Here is a 17,063-nt window from a genome sequence, read left to right as displayed (position 1 = left end):
CCCTGCAGACAAAGTGAAAAAACTCTCTTTGGCTTTTGAGAACATCTGAGGAGGAGGAGAAACTGTTGCGGTGAACTTTTGAGAACCAAATGCATGTTGTCACCTTCCATGCGTTCCAAGCCTCCTTTGTTTACAATTATTAGTTGCAAATTCAAATATCAAAGCGCAAGACCAACTTGTAATGATGATGATTTGACCTTGCAATTGACTTGAAAAGACACTGCTTGATTCCATTCAATGATGAAAAACCCAAATCCATTATTATTTTCTCTCAAAAGACTAATAACTTGATCTCTAAGAGATCATAACAAAACTTTTTACAAATTGACTAGAATGATGAAAAGACTAAGCCTGACTTTGATTACTATAACATAGGACACTAACACTTTGAAATGTTGCTTTTGTTCTTCTTCCTTTGACTTTTTACTACTAGTGTGGAGAATGACATGACATTCTTGAAAAAACATTAAGGTCTTTTGGCTTCAACAATAGAATGAGGTTTACTAAATACATTAGTAAAACTTCCTATCCTTCCTATCTTCTCTCCAAACCTACCCTGCATTCAAATATACCCATTCCATAATAGAACCACGCTTATTGTTTTGTTTGTTTTGACAATAATCATTTTTCTTTCCACTTAAATTTGCAAGAATGAAAAACATATGTGTCTAGCAATCTCTACGTTGCCAATATCACCTTCATTCTTGTTCATTTTATTTTCTCATAATTCTATATATTCCACGCTCTTTGCTTCAAAAAATTCTTCCTTCATGTCTTTGAAGTTTGGTATTGTAGCCCTTATCTTCAATTTTCTACCAAGTCTACTTATGTTCCTATACACTTACATTTGAAATATGCTTGTGGTTCCCCTCTTCCAACAAAAAGTCGCAATACAATGGATCCAACTTTGACTAGCAATGCACTTTTGTTGTTGATGGTTGGTTCTACCGAGATATAACCAATCCTCCAAGTCATTTCCATCGAGTTGATTTGCCTAGGTAGGGTTGCAAGCCCCCGCTACCATCTCTCTCTTTTTGATGGAACTCATAAGCATGTGGTCTTGTTGCCTTCAACACACAATGCCCTTTAAACATCTGGGGATTTTCAACTAGGCTCCATTGTGCTCCTCATAAAAAAGTGTTTGCATATCCTTCCATCGATATTTGTATGTTGCAACTTCATCTCTTACCTTCCTCACCTTCCTCTCCATTTAAGTCCCTTTTTTGCATCTATTATATTTGCTCTCTTTTCCTATTCTTCTTTCTTGCAGGTCACTTCGCGTCATTCAACTTGAAATTCTCCACTGTGCAACACCTCTAATTGGTGAGCCAACCCCTCTTGTTGTTTCCATTGAACAATTTCTCCATGTCACCTCATTCTCGACAAATTCCTCCGCATTGCCATCAAATTCCTTGATAGGGGCCCAACCTGCAAATTCCAATATGAATAACGTTGCTGCTCCAACAACTCCCCCTTTCAACGCACTCAAACCATCATAGAAATATTGCTACATACAAGGCAGGGTCCTCGTAAAGACACCCCTCCGTCAATACAACAACGCACATGGCACTGGGAAATCTCTCAGGTTTGACCTTCTAGACCATGACGGTGACGAGATCAACATATATGCCTTCAACAACTTGGCAGAATCTTTGAATGCTTTCGTACAAGTCGGTCAGATCTACACAATATCAAATGGCACCATAAAGGTTGCAAATCCTAGCTACAATCATCTTAACCACCCATTCGAAATCCCCCTTTTCTCAGCATGAGTTGTGTCTAAGTGCATACATGAGGATCAATCAATACCTCCCCATAACTTTCATTTCATCCCAATAACTTCACTCAACATTGCAACTATCAACTCAATCATTGATTTTATTGGTCTTGTTAGCACGACTTCTCCTGCCTCCATCATACGTCGGCACGATGGTTCAGAAACTCCTAGGAAAATTATCACTTTGCGTGACATATCAGGTTGCAACATCGATGTCACCTTATGAGGTGCACAGTTCCATGCTGAAGGTCGTGAACTCTCTAACCATTGTGCCTCAGAGGCCACTCTAGTCCTTGCAATCAAAGGGGGTCGTGTCGTCGAGTTCAATGGAAAGACTGTTGGAGATATCCCCACCACTTCCCTTCTAATAAACCCAGATATTACCAAAACACGACAGCTCCAACAATGGTTTCAAGAAACAGGCGTCAATGCATCGTCACCTTCACTAAGTTGGAAATACACAGGCGCCCCTAGCAGGCCCCTAAAAAACAATCTTTGAAGTTGTTGAACTACCCTGCTCTAAAAAATCTCTATGGGTTGTTGTTCGTGTTACTGCTACAACAATTGACATGGAATATTTTTACTTCCTTACATTCCCACTTAACATTAATGGCATGTAATGCATGAAGAAATTTTTCCAACAATCTGACAACATGTGGCACTGCACGAAATGCAACATGCTTTCCTTGAATGTAACTACTGTTATGTGCTTTGTCTTGAATTGCATGATCACACTTGCCATCTAGGAATTGCCATTGCATTTGATGATGTTGCAACTGAACTCTTGGGCATATCAACAAAGGACCTTAGGCTTCTTTCAAGTGATCTAGAATCTGTCAAAGACATTGCCACCAAGATCAAATGTTGGCACTTCCTATTCACACTTTCTATTAAAATAGACACTTTCAATGGCATTGAACACCTTTTCCCAACCCTTATGCACTCTGGAGAGCTCTGTTATGCCTATGCATCTACCCTTGTCCTGCATGAAATGAAATGCAATTTTGTCCCTTCCAAGAGAGTTGTTCGCCAACTTTAAACATTGTTGTTGCCCCTCCATTTTGTTGAAGTTGTGCTTTCCTTTTGCACACCCTTTCCATGAAACACTTGTGGACTCTAGTTTTTACCCCTCACCTAATCTTAGACTCATCTTTCATTTTTTAAACCCTCTCCCTATATCACCACTCCCTTTCCCTGTGGTCGACTTCTTTCTCCCTCTACACTGGCATATACACACAATACCCTTGTAAAACTTTGTTTTCCTTCTCAAAGTTATCTTCCTACACCTCTATCTCTACTACTTTTGTAAAAATCAGCCATGGAAATACTTGTTACTCTTGTAAAGTTTCCTAATAAATACATGGGCGTTAACTCACTTGCATTCCTCTAGCTTTCTTCATTCCTTCATGTGCTTTGGAACACATTAACATATTTCAAGTACACATATGGAAATGGATATGCTCTAATATGGAAAACATACATAACTATTGCTTTTATTATTGTTGTAATACAAAAGTAGCCTTTCTTAGATCCAAAACAAACTTGCATAATGATATAACTTCTAATACTATTAATGGTCATTTCAGCATCCCACCGTCCAATGTTATAATTCAAGATGTAACGATTCAACACTTATCTATATTGCGCCTACATTTGATTTTCAACGGCTTATTTATTACTCGAAATTCCCTTCAACGAAATAAACACACAAATTACTTGCTATTATACTTTGCAATAATCTTGCATTCAATTTTTTTCATGTAAAAAACGAACAAAAACACTTGCACCAAATGTTTCATATCTTCCTTCCCGTACAAAAAAATATAAAGTAAAGAAACTGGACAAACAAAGGGGAAAAGACATCCTTCTCTCTCAACATATCAAATAGTTTGTATACATGCTCGCTTTCCCCATCATACATTTTGAATATTTCTTTACAAAGGTACATGTTTCATGTTTCATTTACATTTACTATTTTTCTATTCATGTTATGTATCTTCCAAATTAGAACAAATATACGTGTCTTTTACTTCGTCACACCAACATTGTGTTTTCTATATACATTATTTTTCCCTTGACATGCATCATTTACTTGTCTTTGTTCACAATTCACTTATACTCTCGTATTTGACACTACTTTCCTTGCTTGAATAACTATGCAATCTACTCACGAGAATGGTGGAAGGAAGGAATGCTAACAAAGGCGCTACACACTTAATAAGGATAGAATAAACACACATTGTCATCTACTCTACAACAATTGACAACACAACCTTCCTTCTCAAACCAACCCCATTGGAACTTCCCTGCCTAGCCAAATCCATCTTCCTCCCCTTCCATCCACCCTCCTCTTTCGTTCTCCCCTCCATTTCCATCTGCCATCCAAACTTCTCCCAACCCTTCACTTTCCTCGCCTCCCACCTCTTGTATACAACCATCTCCCCAAGTTGCTTCCACTTCAACTCCCCAATATTGCTTGAACAACCCTCTCCAACCAATACACCTTCATTTTTGTGAAAGGATTGACGCACTTAGCCCCCTACAAGTCTGCTCCATTTGTAATGAATCTTACCCATTCATGAAAACAAAGTTCCATTGTGGTGTCATCACCTACTGTCATTGTGCTTTAGAACAATCTATCCATCACTTTTCCTTATCGAACAACATGGATCCGGGTAAACAACCATATGTCCTCTCTTGCCTGACTCAAGTTGAAGAGATGTTAATTGCACCTGTCAACCCAATTCTTCAAGTGGCCCATGCATGTGGAGGGTAATACAAATACTCTGGGCATGCCATTAGCTTCCCTCAAGATATAACTAATATTGCCAACTCTCTTCCACTCATGCTCTTAGATATAAATATCCTTTCCTTACTAAATGCAACCCTAAGCACATGGCTTATGAATTTTTCGTCAGCAAATCATGAGTTTTATTAGCGTTGCAATACACAATAGCAAATGATTCCTATTATAAGGATGTCCATCTAAACCCATGTGCACTATCTGCCTTACCTGAACTTGTTTTCGATGTCTCCCCCTTTCTACGTCATGTCACCACCACTTCCTCTGAACCCCAAGAAAGCCTTCCTGAACTTCCCGAGCTTCCCAATCCTAACCTTCTCCACCCTTGCCCATCTGACCTTCATCCATCCTCTTTTGTATCAACATTTCCAAATACCCATATTAAGGTTGATGAATTATTTGCCTACGTAGAATCTTCCAATTCCACACCCACCCATTCGCTTCAATGGCTCATTGTTGGAATCTCTCCAGTCAATGAATACAACACTAAGGGCCTCCTCTCCATGGCCTTCCCCACCCTCTTCCCCACAGGTTCTACCATTTTAACCCAACCAAGAGTCATAAAAGTTGAAATGCAAGAATACACTTTGCACCTAATGCGCTACCATGACAATAGATTTAGAAAAAATCTTCGGTTCCACTATTACGTGTACAACCTTATCATGCACCGTTGTAGCCAAACAACAACTTATGTCTTCATTAAAAGGGACCTCGCAAACACCTTGCTAGCAACCGTTGCAAACCTTTCCAACCACCTTCAACAACTTCCACCTTCGACAATTCCATACCAGATTATGCGAATCAGCGCTTCCCCTCGAGGGAGTCATTATTTTTGGACTAAGACTCAAGGGGAACTCAATGACATGATCATTCAAATAGGAAACCCTACTTTTTTCTTCACACTAAGTGAAACTGATACTAAATTGCGTGACTTGCACATGGCCATGCCTTCTGGTCCTCCATCCAATGCACATGATCATCGTCGTTGGAGAATCCAAAAAAATGTTGCAAACCCACATCGTGCATCTCATTACATCCACTATAGATTCACAATATTCTTGGAAGAGGTTATACTGAAAGGGTTCCATGTAAAGGACTATTGGTGCAAGTATTAATCTACCATTAATTGTTTTTTAGTTTCTATTTACAATGTTTTCATGTAATACTCTTACTTTCTCTCTTTTATTTCGCTCATGTATGAATGGAAGTATAAAGGATCTGCGCATATACATGGTTTCCTATGGCTGGAAAATGCACCTGATTTGGACAACCTCGATTGGACCAACTAATCCAATGTTGCTAATGCCAAGTCTTTCTTTGATGCATAAGTTACTGCTTGGAACCCTCGTTCCCTCCAACACAAAAATCCAAGAATACATTGGTTGACTCTTTGTGATTCTTGTATTCCTACAACAAATGATATCCTTGCCTCCAACAAGCTCCAAGACTACGAGGAGCTTGTCAACTATGTCCAACACCACACAAATTATAATTCCTCTACATGCCTTCACAAAAAAACACTACTACAACTTGTCGCTATGGAGTTCCTTGAGAACTACGCCAATCCTCTTCTATGCACATCGATGCTTCCAGTCGGAAAACATATAGTCCTGCTAAGAATGATGATAGGCTTAATGTCCACAACCTTCACATGCTTGCTATTTGGAGGACCAACATTGACTGCTAACTTGTCCTCTTGCGTCATGTTGTCTTAAACTACATATCCAAATATGCAACAAAAGCAGAGGCAACGTCTGAAAGCTACCACCAAATGCTCTCACGACTTGCACAAACTTCTCCTCTCGATGTCGCTACGGTTTTTGTCCTCCACAAACTCCTAAACAAAATAGTTGTTGATAGGGACATTGTTGCACAAGAAAAAGGCCACATGCTCCAAAAGCTCCCCCTAACAAAATGTAGTTGTTCTTTTGTCTCCCTTAATGTTAAGAAAATAGTTTTCAGATGTGTTGCAAATAACTTAAATGACCAACTTCCAACAACACCCTTCATAATTTCATACATGCAAAAACCTCCTTCGCTTGAATCATTATCTTTTATTAAAGTCACATGGTCCTGGTTGTTCTCCTCTTGTTGAAAAACAACATCGTGGAAATGTATCTTCCCTACCATGGTCGTACGCATCCTACCTCAGTACACTTCCATCCCATCTCAAGATGCATACTACAATGTAGAATTTTGTTGGAGTGAACTACTCTTGTACTGCCCTTTTCACAAACTGCATGATGATATTGGTGGAAGTGACGAGGAAATTATTGCACATTGGCAACAAGTTAAACACACATATCATGCATGGCATGTCCATCATGCACCTCGAGAACCACCTCTTGTTGACTCTAATGATGTCACTATTATTGAAATGCAACACCACCACTCCATGAAAATTCCTTTCTCAACTCCACCTCGGTAACAACATCCTCCTTCACGACCTTGACTTGCTTGGCCACTATCACTTTGATGCAAAACATAATTATGCCCATTCTTTTTTTCCTTCAAACTTGCAAGAGATCATCATTCACTTCATAGAATTCAACCGCTCCTCCACACAACTCTGCCATCTCCCCTCTCCAAATCCATACTCCATTACCTTCTTGTCCCCAAGCCAAAGCATGGCTTTCAATACCCACTTTTAGGCAATGCCTCCACTGCACCGTTAAAGATGATCATCCAAGGTACTGTTGGGACTAGCAAATCTTTCCTGATTAGCTGCCTCAAGGATATGTTCCTAACCATATCTACCAATAGAGAAAGCATTTTACTCTTGCTTGCTCCAATCGGCATTGCAACCTTCCACATAAATTCACTAACAATACACTCTACCCTTCACATCCCTATCTCCTTTATGCAGCCTTCAGAAGGTCAGTCTCTTCTAAATATCCAAGAACAACTTTAGTATGTCAAATACATTCTCATTTATGAGAAGAGGTTCATTGGCCTTAAAATTCTTGCTCAAATTGGTGAACGCTTGCGCGAGGCTTTCCTATCCAATAGAAACACCCCATTTGGTGGATGCTTTGTAATCCTTGTTGGTGACCTTAGGAAATTTCCACCAGTAAAAAATACATCGATGTATGTGGGCACGTCTCATGGCAATCCTCTCTGGTAAAGTTTCAATACATTGTCACACTCTTAACTGTCTTTCGCCAACAAGGCACAAGCCCTAAACAAGTTGCATTTCGCCAGCTCCTCTCCAACCTTCAAAATGCAATGCCTACAATGGACGATTGGAAACTTCTCATGACAAGTACAAAATCCATCCTTTCGTAGGACGAGAAACAAACATTTCACAATTATATGCACCTTTATGCAACAAATGAATCTGTTGTGTTGCACAATAAAAACATGCTTAAAAATTTGAACATGCCAATTGCATGTTGCTATGTCGAGTAAAGGAAACAACAGACCTCCACTATTCAAGAGGATGAACAACTTGATGCAAAAGTGCTCCTATGCATTGGACAACAAGTCATTTTAACAAGCAACTTATGGGTCCAAGCAGGCCTTGTTAATGGAGCACTTGGAAAAGTTGTTGCTATTTTCTATGCAACTAATTCTAGGCCCCCCAACCTACCATCATTTGTTGTTGTTGATTTCATTCACTATAAAGGTCCACCATGGGATGCTTTAAATCCAAAGTATGTGCCAATCACCTCTGTAACAAGGGGTTCTTGTACACAAATACCCCTTCGCATGGCATGGGGCTTAACAATCCATAAGTCACAAGGCATGACCCTACAAAAGGCAACAATCGACATTGGCAACATTGATCACCAAGGGCTAACCTTCACAGTTGTATCTAGAGTTAGGTCATTATGCGATATGTGCATCTCTCCAACTTTTACCTTCTCTCGCTACTCACGCATGTAAGAAAATCCTTATGTCATCCGTAGAAAGAACGAAGGAGCATACCTTGCCACAAGATCTATGCAACAAATTCAATGAAGACTTTCACTTACTGGTAATTCAACTACCTTTTCATTGCACTTACAAATGTTTCATATGTTCTCTTAAAAAAAAAAAAAAAAAATTACTTTGTATACTTATTGACATGCTTTTATTCTACATTACTTTTAGTTTCAATGGTTGCTACTACTTCTCTTTTATTTTTCCCATTCACTTCATCAACAAAAGGTTGCTCTTCTAGATATACAAGCAATATTTCTATGCCCTCATAATTTACTTATATATTGCATGCAACCAACTCTTTGTCTACTTGCCAGGATAAACGCTTTCATGTGTATCACCATCCATATACAAGAAAGGGATGCAGTGAGACATTTTTCGAATAGATTGGCAAACACACAATCTTAATCGTATCATACAACTAGATCTCAAATGGTGTTGTAGATGCCACTCATCACCTTGTATTTGCGATTGACTTGGGTTGCCTTGTCAAAATTTTGTACCTAAAATGCAAATGCAAACTTGCATGTCCTATTTCCCTTCATTGGACATAAAGTTGTAATTCATGGCTTTGACCCAAAAAATTGCATTCCACTACGTAGTTCGACTTTGGTAGCAATCAATATGCTTTTTCAATAACTTTCTGCTCAATTATTTATGTCTTATAAATAAAGTTGTCATATTTACATGTTCACTGCTTTTCACTTCATTTTGCTATGTTTCTTTAATTTTATGTCTTGGTATCTTATCACATTTTCTTCAAGTTGTACAATAAATGTTGTTATTCAAATGATCCACACAATCTTATCACATGGCAAACATTAAAAAGAAAGACAATCAACATCGCAACAATGTTTTAACAACAAATCAAACTGTCACTGACATAGTATACATAAAAAGTAACACATTATCATTGTGCATTCTACTTTTACAAAGCATTTGTGGGAATTATCAAAATATCTGGAATTGCACAAGTTCATCCCAAAATTTCGAATTTTAAGACAAACATTTGTTAATATCCCACATTGTAAGAACATCATTCATAAGAATGTCATGGTCCATTACTGCAACATCACCATCGATTAAGCCAACTATTGTCACGACAACAGGCACACCAACCATTGTTGAAGGAACCCAATACAATACAATAAGAGTTGTAAAGCCTTCGCAAAAAAATGTGGTTTATTGCAGCACCAGAAACATAACTCTATTGAGTAACACTAACATCTATTCTAGTAGGGAGGATTGTCAAAGCCCTCTTTAAGTAAACTCCACTAACCTATTTCATTCATTTATCCTTTACAAGCATTAAAATATCATGTTTCACTTGGCTTCTGATATTTGTCCTCGTCCTCTTCTTTTGTATATTAAGTATCAGATGTGCTTTCTAACAAGGAAGAGGTAGACAATATGACATCAACTTAGAAAACAAGTCCTCATGCTCAAGCAAAACTTTCCCTAGTACTTATAAAACAACTGTCAACAAGAAAATATCTCTAATTTTTTCATAGTTGTTCAAAATACTAGAAAAATACACGCAATTTCTCCTACACTTAGCATTATCTTCTAGTGTTCCTTATTTTGTTTTGAACTTCAAATTGCAATCTTGACAGGGACCTTGTTGAATTGAATCCCAAATAATTGCACTCCTGTACCAATGGAGACATAGATGTCCCAAGTCACAAAAGCTCTTGACTTCAGGGATAGAACTTTATTGAATTAAATTGAATTTAAAATTACCTAGAAACTCGCACTGGCGAAATGCAGTGGATTTACTATATGGTCCATTTCATACATTATCTATCCACTATTTCATAATTTTTTAAAAATTTTGTGGCCATACTAAGCTAAGGATATGCGAGGTTTCATTCATCAATTCCCTTCCAAACTTAATATTATAAGAATGTATTAGAATAATATAAAGAGATTCCCATTTTTTTCACATCAAACTCTCTCTCCCTACCATCTTTCTGCTTCTTGCTTGTATCAAATACCCAACATATCATTTAATAATGGTAACATAATTTTTCTTATTAAAAAACACTTGCTTCTAATGCTTACAATAGCAATAAGATACCAATCCTTACAATAACATTTGCATCTTGAATCTGAATGGCATGTCATTAAACTAGATGTTATCATACTTCTGAGACAATGACCATTTTTTTTGTGGGCATGATGCAGTAAATTGATCGATGTGGTTGTTCCTGGGCCCATTGATGGTCGAGCAATAAATACAAAACCAAAGCTTCATCCATAGGAAATAGATTAAATTCATACACTTTGTCTAAATTCATCAAAAGGCTATTAGATGCACAATAATAAATATTGTAACACGAGACTTAGTTAGTTGAAGGACAAGTAAGTGAAATAAGTTGTAGAGTTGTATATGGGTTGTTAAATTACATATTGGTATGTAGGACTTACTTGAATGAAGGGTAAGTTAATTAAGTTGTATAGTTATATCTATGTTGTTAAATTAGACATTTAAACACAAGATTTGGTTGAAACGGTGTCAACTGAAATTAACTATTTAGTTATGATGAATTTCAGTCTTTTGTTACTTTGTTTGATCCCTCCTTTACATATTTGCATTGCCATAGTGTATTAGCTCAATTGCAAGAGTTTACCTCTTTGACTTACTTGTTCTAATATTGAAAGACTTAGAACTACTTTAATTGGCATATATATGCTACACATCTGCCTCTCTATGTTTGGCTTTGCCTTTTACTTGATGTTTTAATGGCTTACATCATTAAACTACTTGGTTCATAACTCATAGACTAGGCGAAGTGTATTCATAATAATGCATTGTTAACTTTGAATAAAATAAGGGCTCTTTTCACCTATTTGTGGTCTCTCAATGGATGCAGTTTATAAAGATTCATTCAACTGAGGAAGTAGGCTGTGAACATTATTAATTTATGTTATTTTAGAAAGTAGGTCCACTCTGGTTATCTTTCTAAGATGGCACTCTTAAATTTGGCAGATTACCACTCCTTGCTTATCCTACTTGTTATATTTTCAAAGAGAAGGTTAAACCACATATGATTGTTGACTTGCAGATTTAACTTCTAACGATCTTCAATTTGAAGAAAACATCGATGCTTGTAGAGCTAGTTGATGACAGGAAGGTCTAGAACAACGAACTTATTATTCCTCTTTCTGCGCTATTGGTTTGCCTAATTATTATCTTATGCTATTGCTAGCTTAATGCTTTTCTACTGTTAGGCAGGGCAATAATTCTTGTAATGGTTTATTGATGTATTTAATGAATTAATCTAACAGGACATTGATAAGCTCATCAATTTACCACCTCATAAGGTTATGCTTGGATGGATGATCTTTATTCTTAAAAAAACTTTAGAAGAAAAAACGTTATCCATTTCTATTCAAACATGAAGGTAAATGAATATTTATTTTTCAAAGCTTTGTACTTGGAGTTTTTGATTTATTCCATATATTCTATTTTACGTTGCAATCAAACCTGCCTTGTTGTTATCCACAAGCTTGTTTGGTAATCAGAGTCAAGGACATGTTTCTTCTACCAACAAATTCGTAAGCTTTTTAAGATTTAACTAATTTTCAAAAGCATGTTTACATATGTTTATTTTCCTATAATTTATTTTAGGAATTCTAATCTCGACACATTGTTTCGTGGCCCTGCCAAATGTTTCTTGGGTTGCCGATTGTTTTTCAATTGTGCAACTTCTTAGCCACATTACATCCACATGTGGGACATTGTCACCAAAAAATTCACATTTGAAGAATACATCAATAGGGGATGATGGATTGAATACTTAGTCTTTTTATTACAAACCATCATTTTCTCAAAAAATTAATATTCATTCACTACATCTTGTGTCTCTGTGTGGGGATCTGACTTTGCGAGGGCTTGTTGTACTCCATAACACATCTAGCCTCGTCCATAAAGTTCACATGTTCAATTACTTGGATATATGCACACTTGTATGCTAAAAGTCAGCGCACCTCTTCTCCTGGGTTTCTACATAATTGTAGATAATTGACTTCTTTGATGCTAGTTTTTGTATGGGATGTCTATGTTAAACTTAACATTGTTGAAGGAGATTCACTGGCATTTTTCGTCCTTTCTCCAACTAATTAGTTAAATTTTCCTTGTTTTCCTTTGACATAGGATGTAGAGGCCTATGTTGTCATGTTGGGTGTCCTTGCACCAAAGTATTGTTGTTTGGACACTATGAATACAACGAACCCTATGGAAAGTGCAAAGTTGGTTCTTGCACAAGTAAAAAAAATGAATTGTATAAGATATTTCTCTCGAAAGGATATCTTGGAAGGCTCTCCAAATCTCAACTCCAAGGTGATTTAGCATCATTGTTTCGAATAACAAGCTTCCATGATGCTTAAGTGTTGTTGCTATCATTGTGAGACACAACATGATAAATGATACTCATACTCTCCCTTCACAACCTGCTCAAAAACAATTTTAGGTCAAATTTCAAAAGAAAAATGCATATGAAAATAATTTCTTATCTTATATTCTTTGCCTGAATTTTTTTCTTACATAACATGTGAAACAACCTCTATGCCATTTTCTCTTTTCATGCATGTCAATTGTGCACTACTCAATAGTCAAATTCATTTTGTGACCTGCTGAGGTTGAATTGGTTTATGGGATCACATATTTTGATATTGATATACACATATCCAACATCATAAATTCTTACTAACTCCACCGAAAACTTGTACACAGGTATTGTCAAGGAGCTTATGAACCAAAACCCTCATTTGAGCAAAATTATGGAAGTCAATTCACTCGGATTGCCAAAAGTAATGGCAACAATGCACTACTTATGCCTGCATGAAGTGGTTAGACAATTATTGTGAGAGCTTTACTAGCAAAGGATCCACAAATGCCTACTAGAACAAACAAAAAAGGGTTAGACAATATTGAACATGGCAACCAATTAAGCCATCTTCGTGGATGTGGTGAAAGAACTACTTCAGGTTGACCCAACTACAATTATCCTACCTGATAAAAATGGCAACACACCACTGCATGTAGCTACGAGGGAGAAGCATGAGGAAGTATTGTCTCTTGCTACGACCCACTAGGGTTTCCTCTAACAATAGGTCACTCTAACTACATGACCTGGTTTAGAGTTGTAACTTTTAAATTAGTATGAGAATGAAGCTGTTGCTTCAACCAAGAAACACAAAGGCACATGAAGATTATGTGGCGAGGAATATTAAGGATTATTTATGCCACACTGGGGATTTTTCCATGGGAGAAAACCCCATGAAGATATTGTAAACACTGAAAGTTCATATGTAATTTTTCCTTTTGTGTTAGTCTGCTAAAATAAAGAGCTGTTGGGAATAGTCTCTGTTTTTTCAACTCTCTTCAGTTTTTCCTAGTTTTACTGTAGTTCACATGACAATATGACTCATATGCCTTGTCTTGGGGGAGTTCACGACTATGTTTTCCAGCTTGGGACTCTATTCATTGGACACAAAGGTCCATGAATATTTTGCAAGCACTCCAACCACATATGTGATTCATGTTCAAACTATTTTACTAATTATTATGGGTTCTTTTATACAACCTTAAGGTAGCATTTACAATTTTAGTATTATTACATGCCTTTGTTATGCAAATTGTGTACAACCCCTTAATCATGGTACTCCCCCAAAATAACTTTTCAAATATTGATGGTAGTTTCATAATAATTTTACTTAGTTTTGTTGAAATATAGCTGCATAGATGTATCTGCTGTAGATGTAATTAAGGTCATTCTACTTTGTAGAAAAACCTCCTTAATAGTATAAATTTAAAAAATTGGTATTTTTCTCAACTTTTAGAGAAAACGATTCTCAATAGAATGAATTTACAAATATGGCACTTTCAAAATGATACAATTGTTCAAATATTTGAAAATATGCTTTCATATGGAAATAAACATAATATTTTTAAAAATTTGGATTGAAATTATAGAGAGAAAAAAATTACTTAGTTTACACATCTAACTTAAGAAATAAATTATAAATGGTGGCGAGCATTTATTTTATCAATATTGAAACATTTTATACATAAATATATATTTATAATATGTTATGCATTTATTTAAAAAGGAGCAGATTGTAGATGCTAACACAACTTCTTTACAAAAAAGATTGAAAAATAAAACATTTTTGCGAAATTTGGAAATGTTCAGAAATGAACAAATTCATCCCAACTTTTGGGAATTTAAGACAAAACCATTTCTTATAATGCTATTATGCCACATGCTAAAACACAACATTCAAAAGAATGACATGCTCTAAATCTACAACTCCACCATCAATTCAAACATATACAAACAAGAAAACAATGTTCACAACATCACCTTCGACAACAACATCATGCTCTTAATTATGCATTCTGCATTCTCCCGACTCTTAATATTGCCATACACATTCTCCCCACTCTTCCTATCGACGTTGCTTTGCACCTCTCTGTTAAATTGCTCGTACATTGGTAGAAGTTAATTAATGGAGCAATGAAATACGCAAAATATTACGGAAACACAAATACAAAAGTGAAACAACTAGTCCTTCCTTTTATATTATCTAGCAAGATGAAGAGATACAACTTACAGCAGATCTGCTATAATTTCCTCTTTGCTCTCACATAATCTCCTCTCTCTTTCTCGCTCAAAATAAGAATACACATCCGCAATGCAATTACCTCATATAAATCGAGGGGTTGCCTTATAGGGCAAAAAACCCTAAATTAAACCTAACTTATACCATCAAGTCATCAACCTAATGAACGTCCCAAATTGCCCACAAGATTACAATATTTTACAAGGTAAATTTTCATCTATTTTTAGCTTTGGGGGCGTTGTCCCTGAAATCCTCCTAGGGGGCTCCAAAGATGTAACCACCCCCTAGACACCCTAGGCAACAATACGGGGATTGAGATCCAAATTCGGCTGAAACAAGACCTCTAAATCAAGAAGATAATCGAGCTCCACATCCGACAATACACAATCTATCTAATAGACGAAATGATCTTTTCCAATAATTTTTTTTGACCAATTTTGTCCAAAATTCTATAAATTTTTTTAAAAACCATAAATTTAAGTGGTTTATTTTATAAAATTCAATGCCTCAATTTTTTAAGTTGCTAATTCCATTTATACATTAAAAAGAAACCAACTACAATTTTCTTTCTCCAACACATTGACCACTTAAAACCATAGCACTTATATAATGTATTTAAATTTATAAACAATAAATATATTAACATGGAGCAAAATGGTCGGGCCACGATGGGCTTTAACCTATTTTCAACGCCCACGCCACATTTTCCCCTAATCGATGCATCAACCTGGCGACCAGTGTATCCGGTGCCCAAACTGATGTTTATCAGTAATACTCGCAGTAGCCGGTTTTAAACCACCGCGAAACCGGTGACTGGTGTATCCGGTTCCTGGTCTTATGTCTCCCAGGAATACCTGCTGTAGCAAGTTTCAAACCCTAGCTCAGTAAGATAAGAACAATTAGACTAAACAATGAATGTTATTCGAAAGAGAATATACGCGAGCGCGGGCTGGGGCATTCGAATACGAAGGAACTACAGTGTGAAATCCAGGCTCGAAGACCATTTTGTTCAACCACTTACACAGTCTTCACAGACAATAACATTTCAGCTGGTTAGTCCTTTTTCTGGAATATTTTATTTTCGTAAGCTTCGCTGCATGCTTTTATTTCGATAAAGTGTTTTACCTTCCAGGGAAATCATTATTCTGAGCCAGTAGCATTTGAGGTTTAGCGGAAAATCGTTAAATTCTCGAAAGAAAAAAAGGTCCAGTAAGTTTCTCCAAAACATTGCTGTCGATTTTGATAAAAAAAGTCCCTTAGGTCGAGCAAGGAATTTTATAATTTGAGCAAGAAATGTCTGTCTTAGTAGGGCGAACATAATTTTCCCCGGACGGAAAGATTATGATAGAATTCACCGTACACTGGAGCAGTGGCATTCATTTTAAGGACTTGGCTTTCCATCGAGTCTCTTAAAGTGAAGGCTGTTAAATTTGATATGAACCAGACCAGCTTGAATCAAGCGTGACTTATCCAAATGAAGATCGTAAAACGTAATAGCCTTTGCTGTGAAGAAAATGTTAAAATATTTTATAAAACCCTTTCAATTTAGAGCATATCATCGAATTTGAGCAAAAATAACTCAAACAGGGAAGTTCGAGGAGTTGCGAAGGAGAAGAAATATGTAACAAACTAGGGAATCCTTTTGTATTTTGCATGGAAATACCGTCTTCTAATTCTAAAAATTTTATCCATCAAAGAAAAATATCTTAATTGGATAAAAGCATCAGTCGGGCTATTTTTGTTGGTAAACTTTTATCCATTTGAGTCATATATAATGTTTTAATATGATTTTGGTGATAAAAGAACGCTTGTTTTGTTGATTGTTTCAACTTTGAATATATGATGTTATAACAAAATTAGCTTAATGCTTTTTGGCGATCGAGTTAATCAGTGTTTTAAGTAAATTTTTCCTATAGGTAAAGATTATTCCTCTTC

General features: G+C 36.4%; 1 protein-coding gene across 3 annotated transcripts in view; it reads left to right on the top strand.

Annotated features, from left to right (window-relative positions):
- Positions 1-16,025: 16,025 nt before the first annotated feature.
- LOC149245536 (uncharacterized) overlaps positions 16,026-17,063 on the top strand; it is a 47,781-nt gene continuing 46,743 nt past the window's right edge. For all 3 annotated transcript variants that reach the window (XM_089457799.1, XM_089457798.1, XM_089457797.1), the window contains exon 1: positions 16,026-16,180. The gene's annotated coding sequence lies outside the window, so the exon portion shown is untranslated. The remainder of the gene's footprint in view (positions 16,181-17,063) is intronic.

This window comes from Pinus tabuliformis, chromosome 7, assembly GCF_031772625.1.
Source record: "Pinus tabuliformis cultivar Carrire ecotype Pingquan chromosome 7, CPIR1, whole genome shotgun sequence".
NCBI lineage: Eukaryota > Viridiplantae > Streptophyta > Pinopsida > Pinales > Pinaceae > Pinus > Pinus tabuliformis.
The sequence above is the reverse complement of the archived record's forward strand: the minus strand, read 5'-3'. Positions and strand labels throughout refer to the sequence as shown.